Source organism: Tupaia chinensis, unplaced genomic scaffold (genome assembly GCF_000334495.1).
Source record: "Tupaia chinensis unplaced genomic scaffold, TupChi_1.0 Scaffold000516_1, whole genome shotgun sequence".
Taxonomy (NCBI): domain Eukaryota; kingdom Metazoa; phylum Chordata; class Mammalia; order Scandentia; family Tupaiidae; genus Tupaia; species Tupaia belangeri.
The window spans coordinates 715,318-737,020 of NW_006160029.1; the positions used below are offsets into that span (position 1 = coordinate 715,318).

A 21,703-nucleotide genomic window follows, 5' to 3' on the forward strand; every position below is an offset into this window, starting at 1 on the left:
ATCCCCTACACCTATATAGTGCTAGATGCAAACAAATACTGAAAACATGTTTACTAAAATAATGAATAATTAATGAGTAAATGACATTTTATGGCTAAAAAAGAATCAGAATTTTCAGTAAAAAATTGAACCAAAAATACAAACTGGCAATGCACAATAAACTAAAGTAATACATATGATAGCATTTGAATATGCTAGTAATAAAAACCCAAATTAATATGATATACTATTTTTTTACATACCAAAAGGGCAAGAAGTATAAAGAATTAAAAGTTCCCAGGGACAATAAGGAAGAAAGGAAATGAACCTTCTTTTAGCGTATAAATTAATTAAACTTTCTAGAAAATATTTTAGCAATGTGTTTTTCTTACATCCCCAATAATTCCACTTTAGGGAAATTACCCTTTAGAAAATTCAGGGAAAAAGTGAGCTAAGATGCATTTATTTGTTGTTCAAACAATGATGCCAAAAAAAGATGTTTATAGGAGCATTATTTGTAGGAGTGAAAAAATGTAAATAAGCTGACATTATAGAGTTGATTAAAGGTGGTGTACTCTTTCAGTGGAATACTGTGTACTGACTGAGAATAAGGACCATATGTACATTTATTAATGTACAAACGGTATTGTTAAATGAAAGAATATGAAATTACAGAAGAATACCTATGATGTAATCCCCTTTAAAAAATATATATGTATACATCTGCACATTAAAGAGTCTGAAAGGATACTTGTGGAAGCTTTAACAGCATTTATCTCTGGGTGGTGAGATTTGGAGAAGTTATGTTTTCTTTTTGCATATCTTTAACTTCTAATTTTTCCACAATGAGCATGTAGTGTCTGTATAATTTTTTCAGGGAATAAACAATGATGTTCACAATATATATTAAATGAAAAACACATGTTATAAAACAGTATGTATAGTATGACACAATATTTGTAAAAAAGAAAATTATATATAAATATATCTATGTATGTATATATGCATAAGAAAGCTAGACGGACATACACTAAAATGTTAATAGTAGTTACCTATGGGTAGTGGGATTCTGGGTGATTATTTTTTCTTTTTGCTTTTCTGTGTTTTCTAATTTTTCTACAATGAACATGTATTACTTGTGTAATAAAAACCAACAATAAAAGTTTTAAAAATGAAAAAGTAAGAGACAGTCTGACTCACCACTTATTCTCATACCCCTCCACCCATCCCACCCCAGGTTGACTTATTACTTGGCAAACTGTGGGCATTGGGGACTGAGAATGTGAAAAAGAAATAGTAGGGCACCACATCATTTGAAGACATAACAGAGAGAACTACAAAGAGGTGTGGGGGGAAATGAGAGAGAATAGAAAGGGAAAAAAAAGGAGAGAAGGAGAGGAAGAAAAAATGAAAGAAAGAAACTGTTAAATAAAGTCTAGAGGAGGGACCAGCTGTTAGCATAATGGCTATGTCACTGGATTCCCATGTAGTCAACCGCGGTTCGCATCCTGGACCTGGTGGCTTAAAACTCATGCCGGGTGCGTATGCGTGCGTGCCCAAGATCCCGAGAGGAGAATGGAGGAGAAGGGATTGTGGCATGGCCATCCCCCCTGGGGGGGTGATTTCTTTCTGTCTCCCGGTCTCTCTTTCTCTGTCTGGTGAGTACACGCACCCTATGGCAAAAACCTCTCAAAAAAAAAAAAATGAAGTCTAGAGAAGAAGGATTAAAACATATTTTGGAAATTTCATTGACAATAGCAATATCTCCAAATTTAGCTCAGGTTTTCTGATTACTATAACAAGAAAAAGAAAGAAATAGAGTTAAATCAGTTTCTTTTTTTTATTTTATTTTTCATTTTAAAGTTATTATTCCTGGTTTACAAGAATGTAATAATAATCATCATTGTACATCTCTGTAGGGTGTAGTATGGTTTATCAAACATGTATATAGTGTGTAATAATCAAATAGTCAAATCAAATTGTCTTCAACACTGATCATTACATAATGTACACATTCACTAATAGTTCTACTTGTTTTTCTTTCTTTGAAGTATATGTTGAATTGTCAGAGACCTGTTTATTTGGCAGTGAATACCTATTTCACTTGTTTGCGTGCATTCTTGTATCTGTTGTTCATATTCTCCTGAACCACTCCCCTTCACCACCCCATTTACCCAGAGCTACTATTACTCTACTTCGAGGCCGTGGAGTACTTCGGTTTCCACCAGAGAGCACAGATGTTCAGTACATGTGAAGTAGGGACATACAGTATTTGTCTTTCAGAGACTGGATAATTTCGCTTAGCATTCTATCTTCTAGATTCATCCACTTTCTGTCAAACAGCAGAACTTTGTTTTCTTTATGACTCAGTAGTGTTCCATTGCGTATATGTGCCACGTTTTTTTATCTTTTCATCAATTTGGGGGCACTTAGGTTGATTCCATGTCTTGACTGTTGTAAAAGTGCTGCAATAAACATGGATATGCAATAAATCATTTATTTTCTAAGAAAATGATACACGCATAGCCAGAAAGACGTTAAAGAATTAAATTCTGGCCAAAAGATATTCCAAGAAGTTGAATTCAGAAATGGACTTCACATGCAGATGACAGAAGTTCCTTAGCAGCTCTGGACCATCTATTTGCATCCTGCTACCTGTGAAAATAAACAAATAAATAAACAAACTTATAAAATATAAGGTCGATCTTTGTACAGAAGAACCTGTTCACCAAATTAATTAACTTCCCTAAGCATCTATTTACTCAGAATAAAACAGGGATAACAATACCAACATCACAAGAGTTTCAACCAAATAACTATTTAAATACTTCCTCAGAATCAAAGCTCTTTTGTGAGAAAAACTAAACGAACCAAACATTGCATGATACCATGTTGCAGAACAGAAAGGAAAGAAACGCTTTTTAAATTGTGTTTTTAAATCAAAGGGTCAATTGATTTTCTCATGGAAAAAAAATTAAACTTGATCTCTGTCTCATAACACACACACAAATTAATTTCAGGCCCAGCCACCATGATTCATATACTGTTCAAATGCTGCACTCCATGGGCTGAGAACACATGGGAGGCCCAGGTCCAATTCTTGGTCCAACCTAAAGGCTTGCATCATGGCATGTACCTGCAATCCTAGTGACTCATGGAAGCTGAGGCAGAGGATTACAACATGGTAACACCTTGTGTTTAAAAAAAAGGGAAGAAAAGAAAAAGTATATTGACTCAGCCACAGTGACACACACAGGTAGCAAACTCGTGTAGCTTGGGAGGCTGGAAAATGTAATGAGAGGCACTGTTTCAGTTCCTGGGATGACCTGAACACATTGGGCCTGTTGACATTCACCTGTAATCCTAGCTGATTTGGAGGCTTGGGTAGGAGGACTGTGGTACAAGACCCTGTCAGAAATGCTTGTCTCTGTATTTCCCTCTTTCTAGTTCTTTTTCTCTCTCATAAAGAAAACAAACGAAAGTGAAAAACACAAATTCCAGTTGGTTACTGATGTAAAGGCGAAAGGTAAAACAAAAAATCTTCCAGAGATAATATAGGAGAATAGCTTCAATACTTTATAGCCATACAGTCGTCACAAACCACTTAGGAAGACTATTTAATATTATCAACTATCATAGAACATATGTGTGCCCTTTGATCCAATAATTTCACTCAAGGTGTGTATTCCCAGGAGTGCATGATTGGTTCAGCTTTCAAGAATTCGCTCTCACACATTTTTAAGTGCATGTACACATAGGCATGAGTGCACACTCTGCCATGAATAGAAAGAAAGAAAAAAAAAAAAAAAGCCTACTCTCTGTGCCACAGTTGTAGCATATTGGCTATGGAGCTGGAAGCCACATGCCTACTATAGTTCAAGTCCCCAGCCCAGCCGACTTGAAAATATGCCAGGTATGTGCACACATGCCAAGGATCCCGGCAACTTGGTGGACTGGAGGAAGGAGATCACAGTGTGTCTCAGCCCTGGAGAGGGTACTCTCTCTCTTTCTCTCACACATGGTATGTCATGAATAGAAAACAATAATAATAATAATAAAAGGAATCAATGTAATTCCCTGTATGGAGAAACCAGAGGAAAAAAGTAACCAAGAGAGTCTAAATAAATGGAGTAACATGCCATGCTTATAGGAAGATTTAATATTATTAAGAGTTCGGTTCTTCCCAAACTGATTTATATATGAACCGTAATTTCAATCAAAATCCTAACAAGATTTCTTTGTGGAAATGAACAATCTGATTCTAAATTTATATAGAGAAAGAAGCAAAACATTAAAGGGACACAAAATGGAAACTCATCTGCTGATAACATGTAAGATAACCTTTAACTTGACTAATATACAGTGTATTCATGCTGGGAAAATTCATTTTACAAGCTATAATGATATACAGTGATTTAATGTATAATAAATAAATAAACTATGAAAGGAAAATAAGTAAAATAAAAAACATATCAAAAAACAAAGGAACTAGAATCAACAAAACAATTTTGAAAAGAAAAATAATGCCTGCTTGCTGTGGAGCAGCAGAACCTTAACTGTCCTACAAGCCTGGAAGCCACATGGGTTGCCTAACGGTGGGTTAGGGTCCCTAGAGTCAGCTTGAAAATATGCCAGGTATGCGAACAGATACCCAGGATTCTGAAGAACTAGAGGACTGAGAAAAGGGCATCATAGTGTGACTGACTCTGTCAAGGGTGCATCTCTCTCTTTCTCTTCCTTTCTCTCTGTTTCTTTCTCTCTCTCTCTCTCTCTCTCTCTCTCTCTCTCTCACAAGTGCACGCACTCACTATCATAAAAAGAAAAAGGAACACATTTAGAGAACCACATTACCTAACTTAAGATTTAACACCCAGCTTCCACAATAATAAAGATAAGGTATTATTGGCAAAAAGATAGATTAATGGGACAGACTAGAGAATCCAGTAATACATGCACATACATGCAGAATGAATAATTTTCAACAAAATTTCCAAGGCAATTCAGTGGAAGATATACTCTTTTCAAACTGGTGCTAGAATAATTGGTCATCTATACACACACACACAAAAATGAAATCTAACCATATCTTGACTCAAAATTAACTTGAGGGCTGGCACCATAGCCTAGTGGTTAAAGGAAGCTGGATCCCACACAGCCTCTGATGGATCAAGTCCTGATCCAGCAGCTTTAAAAATACATTGGACCAGTGGCATGTATACCCAAAGTCCTGACAGGACGGAGAAATGGAGAGGGGATTGCAACATAGCCACACCCCATTAAGGATTGTCTTCTCCCTCCTTCCCTTCCTTTTTTTTTTTCTTTCTTCTTTCTCTCTCTCTTTCTCTTTGTTTCTTTCTATTTCTCTCTTTATTTTTCTTTCTTTCCCTGTGTTCCTCTGGCATTAAAAAGAAAGAAAGAAATTAACTTGAAATTTAAGACCCAAATGTAAAATTGAAAACTATAAAAACCCTTAGAAAAATACAGAAGAAAATATATCTGCTATGTGAGATAAAGACTTCTTAGACACAAGAAGCACAAATCATGAAAGAAATATCAATACAATGGAACTCATCAAAAATAAATACTTTTACTCTTTGAAAACTGTTAAAGAAAAATGAAAAGTTAGCTACAGACTGGGTGAAAATGCTTATAAAGTACATATCTAAGGAAAGGTCGGTGTCCAGAATAGAGAACTCTGCAATCCCCCTCCCCCCAAAAAAGAATAAAAATTACACGTAGTGTATTGAAGAAATATTTTAGCAAAGAGAAACACATGCCTAATAAGCATACAAAAAAAAGTTCAACATCATTAATCTTTAAGGAAATCCAAGATAAAAGCACAGTGATATAACACCACAACCTACTAGAATGGGGAGAAGCAACTCTCACCATACAAAGTGCTCCCAAGGATTTGGAAGGAGTCTTCAGAACTCTATACATTCCTGGTGGGGCTGCAAAATGGTATAGCCACTTTGGAGAATGGTATTGCAGTTAAACCATACATGTATTCCTTTAATCCCGGTCCTAGACATTTGCCCAAGTGAAAATATATATCCACTCAAAAGCCTCTATGTGAATGCTTATTGCTTATCACAGTTTTTTTATAATTGTCCCAAACTGGAAAAAACTCAGATGTCCATTAACTGGTGAATAAATAAACTGTGATACATCCATACAATGGAATACTTACAGTAATAAAGACAAAAAATGACTGATATGTGCAACACAAATGAATCTCAAATACTTTACTCTAAGGGAAGAAAACCAGATGCAAATGACTACTGAAGGACTCATTTACATGACATTCTGGGGAAGGAAAAACTATAGGGACAAAAGAAAGTTATCAGTAGTTGCCAAGGGCTAGAAGGAGGGGGGCATGATTGATTTATAAAGAGACATGAAAAAATTGGGGGACCGATAGAAATGTTCTATAACTTGATTGTGGTAATCTCATGATGGTGTATGGTTTGCAAAATTTAGGAATATTCTCCTACAAAAAGTAAATTTTGTTGTATGTTTATTATACTCAATACTTACAACTTTAGAAAATCTTCTGAAGTGTCATTGATTTCTCTGCTAAATTGTCTTTAATTTGGAGGGAGAGGCTAGCTCTCACTCTTACAACTTCAAAACCCGATTTGTCAGAAGTCTCAGGAGAATCACATCAACAAAGAATACTTTAAGCCCACAAAGTTGATGCACAGACTAGAATGCAATATGATTAATTTGTAATGAAAAATTGGATTGTCAGTGATAATAGGTACTTATATTTTTGGGTCAGGTTGTTTTCTCCCCAAACCAAACTACATGGGAAACAGTTAAAGTCAGATAATTGTGTTGTAAGCATAGAGTCAGAGCAAGAAATCTTAGTTGTGGCTTGAAGAACTGAAAACATCAGGCTAAAATAGCTTGATCGATCTATTCCCAGAAAAAGGAATGTATCTGCCTCTAGGACTAGGTTAAAGCCAAAGCCTCCTTTGCCCACGATGGGCTTGGCTGATCTCTGCTCACAGTCGGTGTTTTAGTCCATTCTGTTGTTTGTTAATAACAGAAAACATGCCAAACTGGGTGATTTATTCATAGAGAAGTTAATTCAACTCATGGTTTGGAGGTCTAGGATCCGAGGGGGCTACTTCTGAGAAGGAGGGGGGTAGTCTGGCTGTATCATGAGAGGGTAGAGGGTGTGAGAGCTGTGTGCTCCATAAACCCACCAGGAGTCAATCACAGGGACCCCCTCTAGTCTCTTGATCACTCCCAAAAGCTCCAACTTTCAACACCAAGAAAGTATTAAGTTTCCTCTTAATACCTTCACAACCAGTTGTCAACACATGAACTGGGGGAAGGATAAAAACCATAGCAGTTGGTGCGTGACTTCCCTTTTCTCTAGCGTGGAAGGAGGACCAACTTCACAATCCTGACTATACATCCTTCTTCACACATGGGAATACCTTCAGTTGAAATGTGATTCATTCTGGCTGGTATGGGAGCAATTCCGCCTCTTTAATGTGACCTTGCATTTCTTTTTTTTTTTTTTGGAGAGGTTTTCCCTATAAGGCACGTGTGCTCGCCAGACAGACAGAGAGAGAAAGAGATAGAAAGCAAGAAATCACCCCCCAGGGGGGACGGCCATGCCGCAATCCCTTCTCCTCCATTCTCCTCTCGGGATCCTGGGCACGCACACACACGCGCCCATCGTGAGTTTTAAGCCACCAGGTCCTGGACGCGAACTGTGGTCGACTACATGGGAGTCCAGTGACATAACCATTACGCTAACTGCTGGTCTCATGACCTTGCATTTCTATACTGTGATTTATTATGAGGTAATGTCGTAATTATTATGCAACCATTCCTTAAGTAATTTTATAAAATAGGATATCAAAGACAAATTATCACAATCCACAGAAATGACCCCGCAGGGGAAGCAGTATGACATAGTGGAAAACACTGGCCTGTAAGTCAAAAGTTTGGTTTCAGCCCCAGCTCTACCCATTGTGTAGCACAAAGTCACTGACTTCTGTCCATAATTTCTTTATCAGCCTTGTAGGGATATTTATTCTGCTGATCTCCAGAATTATTATGAAAGTGTTTTTAATTATAGTATTCTATACAAATTTAACAGACTGCAGATAGAAGATATTCCTCAAGCAGTTGGAGAGATTATTACCATTCTAAAGGATACCTTGAAACTTTACCACATACATTGTGCATACCATTCCTTACTGAGAAATGCCTCCTTCCAAGCAGTTCACCATGCAAGGGGCAGACAAACCCTGAGAACAGTGTGCTGTTGACAATAAGCAACATAAGCAAACCTGTAAATAATGAGTCTACCTGCCCATTGTAGGGAGGGAGGGGCTACTATTCAATCCCAGGCATGAATGTTGGACATTCTCCTTTTGCCCCTCTAGGTCTATCTCTATTCTTTTCCAATCTGCTCTGACCCCAAGAGGGTGAACCATGCGAATTCTATCAGTGGGTTACCCTAGACTTTGGCATCCAAAGGGGAGCACTAGCTGAAGTGAAAGGGGAGGAAAAGAGAAAGAAGTCATGGTATGTGTCATCCTGACTCTCTTTCCAGGGCCCTAGGGGGTCATTGACAGAATGTCCTGGCTACTGGCAGATGGTCCTCTCCACACAGCTCTCTAGGTTCTGCTCCCTAGCAATGCTTAACTCCAGGCCCTCTTGTCGTTTCCTTATAGCCCATCCAAACTTTTAAAGTCTTTTTACTAAACTCGCATCAGGAGCCCAGCAGTTACATCGCTGGACTCTCACATGGCTGACTGCAGTTTGAGTCCCTGGACCCGGTGGCTTGAAATTCATGCTGGGTGTGTGTGCATGCATGTCCAACATCCTGGGAGGAGAATGGGAGAAAAGGGATTGAGGCATGGCCATCTAACTTGGGGGTTAATTTTCTCTCTCTCTCTCTTTCTCTTTCCCCCTGACAAGCGCCAGGCAAGCATGTCCTAAGGAAAAAGAAAAAAAAAAAAACTCAACCAAAAAAAAAAAAAACTCTCTTCAGATGACTCCCCCTGCTTCCTACAGATGCACAATCACCCTGTGTGTTATATCCTACAGTTGATTCTTATGCTCTCATGCTAAAGGCAATACTAACATTTATTCCATCAGCAAATATCCACTGAGAGTCTCCTTGGTGCCAGGTCTTGGGGAGCAGAGCAGTGAGCAGTATAAATAAATCCTCTTTGCTTTATCCTCCAGTAGGCTATTAGGGAAAGCTTTCTTGAGGAAAAGACATTAAGGTAGAGTCCAGGACAGTGTGAAGAAACCAGACATGTAAAGATTTTTAAGAAGAACTTTCCAGGCAGAGGGACGAGCAGGAGGAATGACTCTGAGGCAGAAACGAACTTGACCTTTGGGGCATAGACATATAAATCCATGTGACTGAATCAGAGTGAATGAGCGGGAGAAAGCTAGGAATGACAGGACATATGAGACTTTGTAGGTCATGGTAAAGGATGTGGATTTGATCCCAGGTACTATAGGAAGCCTTGATGAGAAGGGAGAGGGTTGAGCTTAGGACTGATATGATTCGATTGATGTTTTAAAGATCCATTGGCATGAGTGGAAGTAGAGCTAGGAGAGCATTAAAACAGCCAAGATAAGAACAGGCTTGGTGGTATAGTGGTAACTCAAGTGATACTGGATGTATGTGGAAGAAGACATGTTCAGGTCCCTGATCAACCTGTATATCCCAGGTGCACACGGTCATGATTCTATCAATAGCTGACTGGGAAGTCTATTAAGACTGATTGTTGTCTCTCATATGAAAGAAATAAGTAAGTATCAGGAAGATCCCATGGTCAACCATTTTTTTTCTTTTTCTTTTTTTTTTTTTTTTTGAGAGGTTTTTGCTATAGGGCATGTGCGCTCACCAGAAAGACAGAGAGAGACAGAGAGACAGAAAGCAAGAAATCACCCCCCACGGGGGATAGCCACGCTGGAATCCCTTCTCCTCCATTTTCCTCTCAGGATCTTGGGCACGCACGCACATGTGCCTGGTGTAAGTTTAAGCCACTGGGTCTAAGACTCAAACCTCAGTCGACTACCTGGGAGTCCAGCGACACAGCCATTACGTCAATTGCTGGTCCTGCCATGGCCTCCCCTTTTTAAGGGAGTCAGATCCCATATGGCTGACTGCACAGTTTAGAATCCCAGTCTAGCAGCTTGAAAAACATACCATGTGTGAATGCATGTTCAGAATCCCAATAAGATGGAGAAATGGAGGGCAGAGGATTGCAATGTGACCATGCCCCGAATGTGGAGAGGGCAGGGGTGCTTTCTTCTTCTCCCTCTCTCTCTCTATCTCTCTGTGTGTCTCTGGCAAGTACATGTGCCCTCTGGCAAATAGAAGGAAAGAAGAAAAGGAGGAAGGGAAGAGTAAAAGAAAGAAAAAAGGAAAGAAAGACAAAAAGAAGAAAGAGAGCAAAAGGCAAAAGAAAGAAAGAAGAAAAGAAGGAAGCTTAAAAAAATAGTCAAGGGGAGTCAACAAGTGGAGTGGTAGTTAAGGTGCTGGATTCCCATGGTCAATTGTGGTTTGAGTCCTGTTGAGAATCATTCTAGGCACGTGTACACGCATGTCCAAAATCCCAAGAGGAGAATGGAGAAGAAGGGACTGCAGTGTGGCCATCACCCTTGGGAGGTGATTTATCACTTTCCTTCTCTCTAGCTCTCTCTGGCAAGCACATGCATCAAGGTATACCAGCCAGGGACATGTTGAGTAAGGTTGCTGTATCCCCCTGGCCAACATGGTTTCAGCTGTGAATTCACAGGCTTGTAAAACACACCAGGAATGTGGGCATGCACGTCCCAAATCCCAACAGGAGCAAGAGATGGAGGAGAAGGGATTGCAGTATAACTATCCCCCATGGGAAGGCTTTCTCATTTGCTCCCTCTCTTCCTCTCTCTGTCTCTCTCTGATGAGTGCATGCGCCCTCTGTCAAAATAAAAACAAAAATAGCCAAGGTAAGAGATCAATGGTGGCATGAATCAACAGGTGAAAATGGGAGACGAGGAGAAGTGTTGAGACTCGGAAAGTAAGTTTGCTCATAACCTGGTTATAGGTGAGGTAAAAAGGAATAGAAGATGCTGCGAAACGTTGGCCTCGAAATCAGATGCCATTTACTGAGATAGGGAAGACTTACAGGTTGCAATAGCAAGTCAGGTGGTGGTTGAGAAATAGAATTTGTGTGTTTATTTGAAACTCAAACTGAGATCTTGGAGAGTCAACGGACTATAAACTGCCTTTCAGGAAAGAGATGAGCGTTCAAGACATGTATGTGTGAGTCATCCATCCATGGAATTAAATGAGATTACCCTGAGAAATAATGTGGCTGACAGGGACTGTCAGATTACTGACAGGGACTGAGCCAGATGGAATCATGTAGGAAAAAGAGAAGCTGACAAAGAAGTCTGAGAAGAAGCACTAGTAAGGAAGAGGTCAGATCATAGTGGTGTCCTGGCCTAGTGAAAAGCTGCTCAAGAAAAATCGCCTGTGTTAAATGTTGCTGAAAAGTGCAAGAAGTTAAAACTTTGGGTTCACCTGTGGAGCAGCCCTACCCATCGCCCTCAGCGCCTATTTCAAAATGGCGCTCAACGGAAGCCCGCTGAGCGCTCAAAGCAGTAAACAACTTTAAGGAAGTAGGGCAGTGGGGAGCGTGGAGAGCACGGGAACACCACATGCAACCAATCCTCTTTCGAGGACTGGCTTCCGTGCACGTGGACAATGATCTGATTGGCTAGGGACCCTTTATAAGGCCCCGGGGAAAGGGAAAGGAGGAAGAAGACTGTACAGAGCCTGGGCAAATAAAGTGCTGAAGAGAAGACCGTCTCCGGAGTCGTCAGTTGCGCGGCATTCACCAACAGGTAGACATCCATATTTCAGTACTGAATGACAAAGATAAACATAGGTTAATGAGAAAGCTGGGAGTTATGGAATTGAGACAGCCAGACAACTTCAAATAGACAATTATTTGAAGGAGTTTTGCAATTGCAGGGAAAGATGGAGTTAAAAAACAGATTGTTACTAAGACAAGATATGTGCATGCTGATGAGACTCAGCTAGGAGAGAGAAAAATTGATCTTGTAGGAAAAAGAGTAGATAATTGAAGAAATTATTTTTTGAGAAGGTAAGAGGTAGTAGAATCCACTCTAAGTGGAGGAGTTGCCCTTGTATAGGACCTTGAACATTCTACATTACTGGCTCTAAATGTTATTTGTATGTTGGAATGTCTTGAGAATTAAAAAGAAAGAAAGATGAGGCCAGCAGACTGCACAGCACTTGCATTGCTGGACTTCCACAAAGCAGACCACGGTTCAAGTCCTGGACTCAGTGGCTTGAAAATCACGCCAGGCATGTGTGCATGCATGCCCAAGATCCCAAGAGGACAATGGAGGAGAAGGGATTGCAGTGTGAACATCCCCCCTGAAGAGTGATTTCTCACTTTCCCTCTTACTGTCTCTGTCTCTCTACTGTCTCTGGTGAGCGCACATGCCCTAAGGCAAAAACCTCTCAAAGGAGGGGAGGGGGAAGAAGGAAGGAAGGAAGAGAGAAACAGAAAGAAAAAAGGAAAGAAAAAGAATATTTGGGGATGAGAGTTGGGCATTATCATTTTCAAAAACTTCACCTATAGTCTGTGTTGATAATAGCCAATGCATTGAAACAGGAGTGAAGGCAGGTTTGTGTGAATACAAACAGTTAATCTGATCAACCTGATGGTAGGAAGATGAGGTAATTCTTCCCTGATTCTTAATATTTTCTCAATGGAATAAGAAACAAGGTCTGAGTGATAGGATGTTGTTGATCTGGAGAGAGAGAGAAGGGTAAGGTATGAAATATGTTTAGGAAGTAGAAAAGCAAATTTACTCATGAAACATAATAGGATTGCAAAGATTTTCAAGGACCCACTTGAGATTTGTGCGGATAAAATGTAATGTGAGACTGAATTAGCACAGCTGTGTTTTTTCTCCAGCCACATCCATCCGGGTACAGGCAACGAGTAGGTGGAGATGTTCTTTTGTGACATTTCAAGCAGTTGCCACCACTTGACTCCTGAGTAAAGTTACAAAGTGGAGGCGGTTGCCTTTAGAAATTTCCTACCTTCTGCCTGCTTTCTAAAACTAAGATACTCTAGGCTGGCCTAACCCCACCAACATAACATAAAAACAGGAACTAATAAACCAAAATGGAATTCTATTTGATAGAATAGTTAAAGGAGAGAAAAGGAAATTTTACTAGTACCTTACTGAACCATAATTTACATGGTTCAGTAAAGTAAAAGTGTACAATCTTACGTGTGCCACTTAATCATTTTGCATATTTGTATATATCGATATGTAATCAGATGGAGATATAAAAACATTTGATATCACCCTACAAAGTTCCTCTTGTCTCCCTTTGAAGTCAATATTCCCCATCAGAAGATAACCAATTCAAATATAGTGATTTCTGTGCCCATAGATGAATTTTGCCTATTCTTTAGCCTCATGTAAATGGAATCACAGTGTGAACTCTTTTGTGTCTGCTTCTTTTGCTTGTTTAATGTTTTTGAGAGTCACCCGTGTTGTTAATACATCCGTAGTCTGTTCTTTTGTCATTGCTGAAGAGAATTCCATTACATAAATATACCACAATTTGTTTATCCATTTTCCAGTTGATGGAAACAAAATGAGTTGTTTCCAGTTTTTTGCCTTTATGAATAAGGTTGCTGTGAACGTTGATGTATAAGTCTTTTTATGGACATATGTACTCTCTTGAATATATATATTTAAAAGTAGAATTGCTGGGTCATAGAATAGGTGTATATTTACTTTGTTGGAAATCGCCAGTTTCCACAGAGGTGTACTTTTTACACTTTCCACAGCAGTGTAAGTCATCTCAATGACTTCATGTCTTTGCTAATAATTAATATTATTATCATTATTTTGCTAATAATAATATCTTTTGGGCTGACAGTTAAAATGTTCGTGGATTTGATCAATAATCTTCCTGATGAAGACGTTCGGGAGCCACTGTCTACTCTGGACCCACCGTGTCAAACCAAGCACAACATACTGCAGTGCCCGCAGGACGGAGACTACATAGTGATGTAGTGACTACTGCATCTCAGGAGATTTTACTCTTGGGAATGAGACAGGGTTTACAGGTACTCGTATACGTTGGCAGGATGATCCGTAGCCCTAGCTCCTGAAGTTTCAAAGGAATTCGGCAGGCTGTCAAAGGCTTTCCCGGGTAGGAGGAAAGTTCTGTCATATAAACCAAGCCAGGTAATAAGTGTCTTTAGACTAACAGTATGGTCTACTGGGAGGAACACACATCCCCTCACATAGCTGTATCTTGGAAACAAGTTTAACTGGTAACAAGCTATTTGCTTTAACATACTTTGAAAGAATATTTGCTCTTAATACTCCCAAATCTAACTAGGCTTGAAGGGTTACTATTGGACCCTCTGTGTCAAGATGACAATTCACCCTTTTATGTATAGAACATTCAGAGCCCTGAGCAGGGGAACACTGCACAGACCTACAGCCAAAGTCTGAGAGAGTAGAGCTTAAGGACAGGAAGGTGCTGGATCTGAGAACCTCTATCCTGAGGGCCAAGCTGGTATGTTGTGAAGGAAGGTGGCAGTAAACAGTGAACTGTGCACAGATTGAGACAATGGAAGGGTTAGGGGAAAACAGAGCTACATCCTCTGAGTTTTGTTAGGGAGCCAGACAGTCACTCAGGAGTAATCTAACTGGCTCCACAAAGGAAAGGTCTTTGGTTCGTGTCCCAGGACATCCCAGACTGCACCCACTGTGCACATGTGCCAATGATCCAGGCTGGATGATTAGAAAGGATGACAGCATGAAGGCCCTATTGGGGGTGTCTCTCTCTCCCTCTCCCTCCCTCTCTCCCCACCCCTCAAGAAATAAACTTTACTATAAAAGAGAGTAAAGTTTGTAGAAGAAAACATTATTCAATGATACTTGTTAAAGCATGGTAAGGCAGGGGCCAGCAGATGATATGAAACTTAAAGTGGTGGGTCCCACATGACCAATTATATGGTCTGAATACTAAACCCAGAGGTTGAGAGTTGAAAAACATGCCAGGTGTGTGTTCATGCATGCCCAAAATCCCGAGAGGAAACCAGAGGAGAAGGGATTATGGCATGGCCATTCCCCAAGGGGGTGATGTCTTGCTTTCCCTCTCTCTATGTCTCTCTCTTTCACTCTCTGGCAAGCACACATACCTTATTTTTAAAAAGAAAGAAAAGAAAGAAAGAAAGAGAGAGAGAGAAAGAAAATCTAACTGGCTCCACAAAGGAAAGGTCTTTGGTTCGTGTCCCAGGACATCCCAGACTGCACCCACTGTGCACATGTGCCAATGATCCAGGCTGGATGATTAGAAAGGATGACAGCATGAAGGCCCTATTGGGGGTGTCTCTCTCTCCCTCTCCCTCCCTCTCTCCCCACCCCTCAAGAAATAAACTTTACTATAAAAGAGAGTAAAGTTTGTAGAAGAAAACATTATTCAATGATACTTGTTAAAGCATGGTAAGGCAGGGGCCAGCAGATGATATGAAACTTAAAGTGGTGGGTCCCACCTGACCCATTATATGGTCTGAATACTAAACCCAGAGGTTGAGAGTTGAAAAACATGCCAGGTGTGTGTTCATGCATGCCCAAAATCCCGAGAGGAAACCAGAGGAGAAGGGATTATGGCATGGCCATTCCCCAAGGGGGTGATGTCTTGCTTTCCCTCTCTCTATGTCTCTCTCTTTCACTCTCTGGCAAGCACACATACCTTATTTTTAAAAAGAAAGAAAAGAAAGAAAGAAAGAGAGAGAGAGAAAGAAGGAAAGAAAGAAAGGAGGAAAGAAAGAAAGACAAAAAACCAAGACTTAAGAAAAATAAAGCATAAATAGTAAGGCAGACTTTATTCAGTACAAGTGATAAGTACAGGGACCACTGCAATGGGATTTTGCAATGGGGGAGAGAGATTGGACTCAGTTCTGAATACAGCATAAGTGAGTGGGAATTTATAGCACAGGAGCATGGCGAAAGGTCAGTGGTAGAAAATTACCAAGAGGAAACGTATGGGGTAAAGGGGATTCTAGTTAAACTTACCCAGCAGTTTGAGTTCTGTCTTCTGGCTGAAGACAAATCAGGGTAATCAAACATCATCTGAAGGATGGTGTAGGACGAGGAAGCTGATCAGAAATTGAGGATAAGACATTCTTGTTACACTGATTTCCCAGGATTCTTTGCTATATAAAATTGGGTCATATAAGGAAAATAGGCCAAAGAGAAGGTTCAGGAACCTGGCTAGTGTTAGGTCAAGCAAAGAACCTTTGTCAAGTGCTGTGTGCCATTGAGTGGCACGGGAATAGAGTTAGCTAAAGTAAGCACAGCTCTTAATTTCTGCATCCTCACCTCTCTTTTCCTCCTCCCCAATACATATCCTCCTAACTCAGCACTGCTTTCATTCTCTTAATCCTTCAGTAAAATAACTGCTTTTATTCTTAAGAGCCATGGCTTACACAGTTTCAGGAAGCCAGAGTGTTTTAAGAGTAACTTCCTCCAACTCGAGCCTTTGGAAGCTACCATCCCATTCCATTTGTGCACGATTTGATAGAGGGATACTGGCCAGCATCCATATCCCCAGGATGGAAGATTCTAAGGAAGTTTTCTGACTTTCACCTTCAACCTAATCCAAGCCCATGGTCAAAATAGAATAGGCCTTGACACAATCGTTTTATTCATTTATTCATTCAATGCCATATGGACACATAGATGATCCAAAAGAAGGGTCTTCCAGAAGTTCATGGAAATGCCTATTACTAAAAAACTATGCATGGATTTCGAAGTTTTTTGCACCAAAATATACTCATATTTTACTTCCATTTTCCCACAAACTTTTTGAAATCCTCTCATATATAAAAAAGCCTGAATGTCTGTTGTCTCTTTCTTGTGTGCCAGAAAAATGCCTACCCTCTCTTCCTGGGCACCTCCCAGAGCTGAAATCTGCTGTACTTCCTGTTGCTAAATCCCTGAGTTGACCTCAGAGGAAGCAGACAGGAAGCCATCTGCAAGGACTGACTTCTAATGTGCCTTCCAGGTTTAACAATGAATCATTCCAGACCAGTCTCATCCATAAGCTTAGCTCAGTGATAGGTATTAATCAGTGTTGACTCAGTTACTTCTGATTGATTGATCTAGTCCCTGTTTAATGAGACTCTCAGACGCTACACCATTGGCCATAATCACTTTCATTGACACATTTTAAATATAACTACATTGCTTTTGAAAACCAATTTACTTTATCTACATGAAAGTGTAGTTCAAAATATGCCCAAAAGATGGCAGTACAACAATACTTTGTGCTCCACTGTATCTACAAGTATTTTTAATTATGCTAAGTTATAAAACATATTGGAAATTTTATCATAAGAGCCTGGAACAACGAAAGTTATTTGTCTGTTCATCTATTACTATTGTAGGAAAATGTCTGCAAATAAATAACATGTCACATCTGCATAGTCCTTTAAAATATGCAAAACACCATCATCATCTATTATTTCACTTAATCCTCACAATGAACCTATATCATGGTTGTTTTCATTTCATCTAATAACTCTCAGAGATTAATTATGACTAATTCAAGGTCACTCAGCTAGTAAAACAGCAGAACCAATTTTTCAAAGACCACATACCTCTGTTAAGCAAAAAAGAAAGATCCCAAAATTTACTTTCAATAGCACGGGTTTCTATGATACAGCAGATATTTGGAGTTAAAAATCATAGAATTTGGAGCCAGCCACAGTTACAAAGGTAACACACCACTGGGGGTTGAAAGACACATGGGAGGCCTGGGTTTGGTTCTTAGACCAGCCGGAACATAACAGATACAATTGCACACTTCTGTAACACTAGCTATATAGAAGGCTGGAGCAGGAGGATTGCAGCACAACGAAACGCTACCTTTCTCTCTCTCATTCTCTCTTCTTCTTTCCCTCATACAGGAAAATCATCATAGGATTTGGAGCTGAGGTCACCTGATAATCTGACTAACTCGTCCTGGTTTGCCAACGATTATGTCATTTTTATCTCTGAAACTCACACATCTGAGGAACTTCATCAGCTTCAACAAAGTCAGGACAGTTGGTAATAAACTCTGAGTCACCTCTTCATTGGCTACCTAGTGGTTGTCCAAAAGGTCTGAGAAAATTCTGCTAGTTGGTGCCCACCCCACTGCCTCACACTTCATGCCACTCAAAAATTACTTATGAAATTATAATTCAGCTTTGTGTTTTGTTTAGGGGAAAAGTCTTCCTATTGTTTCTTAGATAACACATGATCTCTGAACTCAGAGTTTTTGATTCCAGACTCAACCCATTTGGCATCAGTTTTCCATCTAGTCATGACTTGGTTGAAACTTCCTTGAAGTCTTAATATTCTATTTGGTAGATGAGCAGATGGTGTAATGATACTGGACTCCCACATGGGTGACCACAATTCAAGTCCCAGAACTGGTGACTTGAAACTCACACTGGTCATGTGTGTGTGTGCCCAAAATCCTGAGAGGAGAATGGAAAAGGGATTGTGACATGACTATCCCCCCCTGGGAGATCATTTCTCACTTTCTGTCTCTCTGTCTCTCCAGTGAGCACATGCACCCTACAGAACAACAACAACAACAAAAACTAAAAGATTCTATTCAGAAGCAGCTTTTGGAGGGGGCCATCAAGTACAGAAGCTGAAAGGTATTGTGAGTGGAAAGAGGATCTTTGTCTCTTTGCCTTTCCTCTAACACAATATAAAACTGAGCCAAGCTTTTTCACATTTCAGACACTTAAGTGCTTCTTCAGTGTTGACCATGTGATGCACAAATCGCCCATCTTTCCTTTTATCACCCTTTAAAATTGCCTTGAACATGTGAGGATTAACATGCCCTTGGAAACATAAAATTAAAGTGAGGTCTCCAAGGAGTTGAAGTAAAGGGAGAGCCAGGTGTGTCTAAACACGCTCATATGCAAGACAAACAGTACACACATGAGTGTAAGGAAATAGCCCCAGACAGGTGCTGTATACCATTGTGTACCACTGTGACTCTGCCTCCTGTGTCTTACTGCGGAAAACAAAGTCATTATAAAGTGCATCAGGAATGCTAACAGACTGGTTGGAAAACACTTTTTTATTGCCAAGGACAAACAGAAAGAGAGAGAAAGAGAAAGAAAGCACACTCCACCAATGGGGTGTGGTCATGTCATAATTCCCAAGGCTAGCCTTACTTTTTATATTTGAAGTTCTTAAAATGGCAGACATTGACAACAAAGAAAAGTCTGAACTTGATCAAGATTTGGATGATGTTGGGAACCAGCAGTTAGCGTAATGGCTATGTCACTGGACTCCCACGTAGTCGACCGCGGTTCACATCCCGGACCCGGTGGCTTAAAACTCACGCCGGGCACGTGTGCGTGCATGCCCAAGATCCCGAGAGGAGAATGGAGGAGAAGGGATTGCGGTGTGACCATCGCCCCTGGGGGGTGATTTCTCGCTCTCTGTCTCTATGTCTCTGTCTGTCTGTCTGGCGAGCGCATGCGCCCTATAGCGAAAATCTCTCAAAAAAAAAAAAAAGAAAAAAGAAAGAAAGAAAGATTTGGATGATGTTGAAGAAGAAACTGGTGAAGAAACAAAAATCAAAGTGTATCAGCTGACTGTTCAGATGATGTGAAATTCTCAGATTCTTGCAGCCCTTCAAGAGAGACTTGATGGTCTAGTAGATACTTCAACAGGATACATTGAAAGCTTGCCTAGGGTAGTTTAAAAAATGAGTGAATGCTCTGAAAAACCTTCAAGTCAAACGTGCACAGATAGAAACCAAATTTTATGAGGAAGTTTATGATGTTGAAAGAAAATATGCTGTTCTCGGGACCAACAGTTAGTGTAATGGCTTTGTCGCTGGACTCCCATGTAGTTGACCGAGGTTCAAGTCCTGGACCCAGTGGCTTAAAACTCACGCCGGGTGTGTGTGCATGCATGCCCAAGATCCCGAGAGGAGAATGGAGGAGAAGGGATTGTGGCATGGCAATCCCCCCTGGTGGGGGGTGATTTCTTGCTTTCTGTCTCTCTGTCTCTCTGGCAAGCGCACGTGCCCTGTAGCAAAAACCTTACAAAAAAAAAAAGAAAGAAAAAGAAAGAAAATATGCTGTTCTCTATCAGCCTCTATTTATCAGCCTCTATTTGATAAGCAGTTTGAGATCATTAATGCAATTTATGAGCCTACAGAAGAAGAATGTGAATGAAAACTGGATGAGGAAGATGAAATTTTGGAAGAACTGAAGGAAAAGTCTAAGAACAAAGATGAGAAAAAGGATGAAGAAAAAGAAGACCCTAAGGGAATTCCTAAATTTTGGTTGACTGTTTTGAAGAATGTTGACTTGCTCAGTGATATGGTTCAGAACATGATGAACCTATTCTGAAGCACTTGAACGATATTAAAGTGAAGTTCTCAGATGCTGGCCAGCCTATGAGTTTTGTCTTAGAATTTCACTTTGAACCCAATGAATATTTTACAAATGAAGTGTTGACAAAGACATATAGAATGAGGTCAGAGCCAGGTGATTCTGATCCCTTTTCTTTTGATGGACCAGAAATTATGGGTTGTACAGGGTGACGGATAGAATGGAAAAAAGGGAAGAATATCACTTTGAAAACCATTAAGAAGAAGCAGAAACACAAGAGACATGGGACAGTTTGCACTGTGACTAAAACAGTTTCCAATGACTCCTCTAATTGTTTTGCCCCTCCTGAAGTTCCCGAGAGTGGAAATCTGGATGATGATGCTGAAGCTGTACTTGCTGCAGATTTTGAAATGGGTCACTTTTTATGTGAATGTATCATCCCAAGATCAGTATTATACTTACCTGGAGAAGCAATTGAAGATGATGATGATGAGTATGATGAAGAAGGTAAAGAAGGAGATGAGGAAGGGGAAGAAGAAGGAGATGAGGAAAATGATCCAGACTATGACTCGAAGGATCAAAACCCAGCCGAATGCAAGTAGCAGTGAAACAGGATGTACGTGGCCTTGAGGGTAACCTGCACTGGTATACCTTCTGCTTCTCTGGAAAGGATGAATTAACATCATTTGACAAGTCTATTTGAAGTTTTTTTTTTGTTGTTGTTGTTTGTTTGCTTGCTTGTTTTATTTTCATAGCCTAAAATAAAAATACTAAATACAAAAAAAAAAAAAAGAAACCAAATCCCTCACTTTTAAAAATACTTGGTATTTGTGACCTACATAGTACCTAAAATTTAAAATATGAAAATAAGTCCTGTTATTCCAAAAATTACACTGGATATTGGGCAGAATCTGTGACAAGTGAATCTCTACAAAGGTTTAAAGCCACTGCACAATTGTACTCAAACTACTTTCAGATACAAGACAATGTAACTTCTATATTTGTCTAATCTTCGATTGTCCTGAGATGTCTTAATCTCCTAAATTGCAGCAATTACTTCTTAGTATCAGCAGTTTTTTCTGAGGAATTCTGCCCCTCAGAGGTTTCTAGCCAGCCTCATCACCAAATATGATCAAGATATTTCCATATATGTCCTCTGGAAGACAAGTCGTGTCAGACCTAACATGACCTGTGGTTCTCTCGCCAACATGTTCTTTCCCTCATGTCACACTGAAACAGCTGATGAATTTGTGTGGGCTCCTTCT

General features: G+C 39.9%; 1 pseudogene; it reads left to right on the plus strand.

The window, feature by feature from the left end:
* The first annotated feature begins 19,288 nt into the window (after window positions 1-19,288).
* Window positions 19,289-21,040, plus strand: LOC102470204 (nucleosome assembly protein 1-like 1; annotated as a pseudogene).
* Window positions 21,041-21,703: the final 663 nt, after the last annotated feature.